The sequence below is a fragment of the Otolemur garnettii genome, unplaced genomic scaffold, assembly GCF_000181295.1.
Source record: "Otolemur garnettii isolate 467f Iridium unplaced genomic scaffold, OtoGar3 scaffold00018, whole genome shotgun sequence".
Classification (NCBI taxonomy): domain Eukaryota; kingdom Metazoa; phylum Chordata; class Mammalia; order Primates; family Galagidae; genus Otolemur; species Otolemur garnettii.
Genome location: NW_003852413.1, coordinates 20,557,989 through 20,563,038, shown reverse-complemented (window position 1 = coordinate 20,563,038; position 5,050 = coordinate 20,557,989).

Sequence of the window (5,050 nt, the reverse complement as noted above, 5' to 3'; positions counted from 1 at the left end):
GTGAAATCATCTAGGCCTGAAGTTTTCTTTATGGAAATGTACAAACTAGATGCTATCGTTCATTGATATTTCACATGGACAATGCTTGCTTAGATTCTTATATTTCGGATGTTTTTTAAAGTTCTGTTGGTAGTAAACTCTATCATTTTTATTGAAAATCTCTTGGAAACCTGCAGATTGCATTTATCAGCCTTCCAAACTAACTGCATGGGGAATATCTTATGATTCATGTCTTACTCTCTCCCAGAGTAAAGAATCTTATCCTGAGTCCCTAACTATTGATATACTGATTAATATGTAACCTACTGACATGAATGATTAATATGTAACCTACCGACATGGAAAAGGACATTGACTTCTTTCTAAATGAAGTTTTATTCATTGTCTTGCATGTAAAACATTTTAGCCAGTATGTTATAGTCTATAGCCAATGATTGTCAACTCTGTATTCTACCCTCTAATAAAAATATACTAATTCTAGTCCAGGTATGGTGGTTCTGCACTCTGGGAGGCTGAGGCCAGTGGATTGCTTGAGCTTAGGAGTTTGAGACCAGCCTGAGCAAGAATGAGACCCCATCTCTACTGAAAATAGAAAAAAACTAGCTGTGGCAGTCACCTGTAGTCCCAGCTACTTGGGAGGCTGAGGCAGAGGGATCTTTTGAGCCCAAGAGACTGTGGTTGCCATGAGCTATGATGACACCACAACACTCAATCCAGGGTGACAGAGGAAAACACTGTCTCCAGAAAAAACGACAATTCCCATGTCTTCCCATGTGAAGAGTCCCCTTCCCTTCTCCTAAACATTCTTATAAAAGACATTCCAACTTGTAACAGATTTTGGAACAAACATGTCCAACTTTGTTGATATATCTTCCGGGGTCAATCCTCACATTTGGCTTCTAATAAACCTTTATCAAATTAGTTCTGCTTCAACTGCATTAACTTTGGTTGACACTTTTTACCTCATTAACATTCTTGAATTTGGCTCGGTGCCTGTGGCTCAATCGGCTAAGGCGCCAGCCACATACACCTAAGGTGGCGGGTTCGAATCCCCAGCCTGGACCCGCCAAATAACAATGATGGCTGCAACCAAAAAATGGCCAGGCGTTGTGGCGGGTGCCTGTAGTCCCAGCTACTTGGGGGGCAGAGGCAGGAGACTCGCTTGAGCCCAGGAGTTAGAGGTTGCTGTGAGCTGTGATGCCATGGCACTCTACCCAGGACGATAGCTTGAGGCTCTGTCTCAAAAAAAAAAAAATTCTTGAATTTTGCTGAGTATAGAGTTCCAGGTTGAGAGCCATTTTCTCCCACCACTCTAAAGATATTATTGTTCTGTCTTTCAGCTCCCTATATATATTTAACTTTCCAAATATGCTGCTAATATTGGCATTTGCACTTGACTCCACCTTTCCTGTGTGTCTCTCCACTCACTATGCCAGTAAAGGTTGTTTGGTTTGGTTTTGTGGCCGCTAGGAGATTTCTCTTGATCCAGCAACACAATAAAAATTGTTTTACATAGGACCTTGCTGTTTAAAAGCATATGGTGTTTTGTTCACCACTCTGCCTTAAATAGAACTCTCAATTCCCATTTCCCAGGCACTGTGGAAGCCCCTTAGATTTTTGTGTGACTCTAAGGAAAGGAAGATGCCTCCAAAACAGGACTGAGGTTCCCTTTCTTTCCACTCTGATGATCCGCTTAGGGGAAGATTTGATTCGAGTTAGAAAAATGATGGGCTATTTCTTACACCAGCATGTGATGGAATAAAATTCACAATCACTACATCAGAATAAATGACAATCATTACAATTATGAATAAATATATTTAGCTTAATGATAAACATTGTGCATTGTTCTTAATTTTCTCATATTGCCAGAGACATTTGGGCAACATCATCACACAATACCAGGGCAGTTTTATGAGGAATTACAGAGAGGAAGGAAGACCAAGCCCTGACAAATATGGCTGAGAAGGTCTTGAGCACTTAGACAACTTGTGGGATTGTTAAGAACTGTGCCAAGATTTCTGAAAGTGGAATATGAGAGGCTACAAGTATAGATAACATCCAGGGCTTCCTACACTGGACTTTCTCCCTCTTTGGCAGGGATGAAGGTCATGGGTGCACACTGATGCCCTACCTGGCACATCTGGCTCCCACGGTGCACTGTGGCTCTAGGCTGGGCTTTTCCCAGGACCTTTGGCTGTCTCCACGAGCTGGTCTCCCACCACCTGAGAGATGTCCTTGGTGAATGAGGTTGAACCTTTCCAATCATTAGCTCTATCTTCTTGCAACTCCCTATAGATGTTCCCTCAGGCTCCATCTCACCTTCCAATTTCTTTTTTTTTTTTTTTTTTGGAGATATAGTCTCAAGCTGTCCCCCTGGGTAGAGTGCTATGACATCACAGCTCACAGCAACCTCAAACTCTTGAGCTTAAGCGATTCTCTTGTCTCAGCCTCCCAAGTAGCTGGGACTACAGACGCCCGCCACATTGCCCAGCTATTTTTTGGTTGCAGTTGTTTAGCAGGCCCAGGCCGGGTTTGAATCTGCCAGCCCGGGTGTATGTGGCCAGCACTCTACTCACTGAGCTAAGGGCACCGCCTCACCTTCCAATTTCTTCTTACTTCCTTTGCACAAAATAATTTCCCAACTCAATCGTGCCAATGGCTACCAACATGTTATTTCATAACTATCACAGTCATTATGGAAATTACTAAGTACTTGGAAACGGCCCTCTGGCCGATCTCAGGTGTGAAGCTATAGCTAGGAAAGGGGCATGCGTGCATGCACACACTTGTGGGTCTGTCCGGGAGAGTGTTTACACTCTTTATCTTCGAGTTTAGTACTTCTCCAACTTAAATATGCCTTCAAATCACCAGGGAATCTTGTTAAACTCCAGACTCCCCGTTCATCTTGTTAAACATAGGGGGTGTCTCCTGCATTACAGATGTTTGCTGACTTTTCAGGAAACAATCCCTGTATTTTCTTTTGCCTGTTCTGTCCCTTCTGATTATTTTTGGACATACCTAGTACCTTTTTTATATCTCACTTTTAAAGTTACATCACAGGTTCAGTGCCTGTAGCTCAGCAGTTAGGGTGCCAGCCACATATACTCAGGGCTGGCGGTTCAAACCCAGCCCAGGCCTGCCAAACAACGATGACAATTATAACAAGAAAATAGCTGCACCTTGTGGTAGGCGCCTGTAGACCCAGCTACTTGGGAGGCTGAGGCAAGAGAATTGCTTAAACCCAAGAGTTAGAGGTTGCTGTGAGCTATGATGCCACGGCACTCTACCAAGAGAACATAGACTCTGTCTCAAAAATATATATATAAAATAAAATAAAGTGGCTCAGCACCTGTGGCTCAAGTGGCTAAGGCGCCAGCCACTTATACCTAAGGTGGCGGGTTCGAATCCAGCCCGGGCCTGCCAAACAACAATGACGGCTGCAACAAAAAAAATAGCCGGGCGTTGTGCAGGTGCCTGTGGTCCCAGCTACTTGGGAGGCAGAGGCAGGAGACTCGCTTGAGCCTAGGGGTTGGAGATTGCTGTGAACTGTGATGTCACAGCACTCTACCCAGGGGGATAGCTTGAGGCTCTATCTCAAAAAAATAAAATAAAATAAAATAAAGTTAAATCACAGTGGTTAATATTGCTATATTAATACATTATCATTATACATAATTAGAGCCTATGGGCTCTACTGAAATGTTCTTCCCACTCGCTGCCCTCACCTGCTTCCTCCCAGCCCTCCCAGAGCCCCATTGCACTGTCCAGAGGTAAATACCGGTATTGTTAGCAGGGTTATGCGGCTCCTTCCCGGCCTTGTTTCAGCACTTGTGCGTGGCTGTGTGCATATTCCCACATGGACTTCTTACCCAAACAGGATCAATACTTTCTAGCTCAGTCACACAGTATGTCCTCCCTCTTTGTACATGTCTCTGTAAAGTCACTTATCATTACTCCAAAACCTTGCAATAACTGGCCCCTCGCTTACTCTTCCTCCTCGTTGACCTGGTTCATTTGCTCTATTTACTTTTGGGGGGAAACAAGGCATAACTCCTTCAAATGCTCATTAGTTCTTCACATGTCTCAGGGCCATATTGTTCACAAGTTAAGCACATGTCCGTCCGGCCTGGATTATGTCCATCACCGGGTCTACCTTGAAACACACATGAAAGATGGTTCATGTGCAACAAACTCACCACAGGCCACAGAATGAGATAAGCATCAGGACTGGAATAGGTGCATGACACGTACAATTCATTCATTCAGTCACCTACTTTTATCAGGTACCTGCTGTATGTCACGTGCTGTATTAAACCCTGGGTGACCAACACAGAGTGCCTTCCCTCAAAGTTCCCACAGCCTGGCTCGGTCCTGTGGCTTAAGAGGCTAAGGCACCAGCCACATACACCTGAGCTGGCAGGTTCAAATCCAGCCTGGGCCCGCCAAACAACAATGATGGCTGCACCTGTAGTCCTAGCTACTTGAGAGGCAGAGGCAGGAGAATCGCTTGAGCCCAGAGTTGGAAATTGCTGTGAGCTACGATGCCATGGCACTCTACCCAGGGTGACAGTTTGAGGCTCTGCCTCCAAAAAAAAAGAAAGAAAGAAAAGAAAAGAATACAGAATAAGATTTAAAAAAAAAGTTCCCACAGGCTAGAGAGGAGGACAAATGAGGGTGGTAGAGTGTGGTTAGAGCAACACTGGAGTGGCCACGGGGCACGTGGGTGACCCAGGAAGGGGTCATGCCCAGCCTGCAGTGTTCAAAGTAGGCTTCTAGGACCATGAAAATTCTGGGACTACAAACAGCTGTCTTTCCTCTAAGGCACAAGACATCTCCTTAGTCGAAAATGTCTTTGATGCTGTGACCTGGGTGGTACCTCTCCATCCCCAGACAATAAGCTTCTTGAGGACAGGAATCAGATCTTATCTATTTTTGTGCACTCTGTGCCAGTTTCTGCCTTTCTGAGTCCCCCAAGGTGAATCTGGGATTTCTGAACTGCCTGTGCATAGAGTTTGGTTGAGTGAGGGAGAGGGTTGGGGAGAGCTGC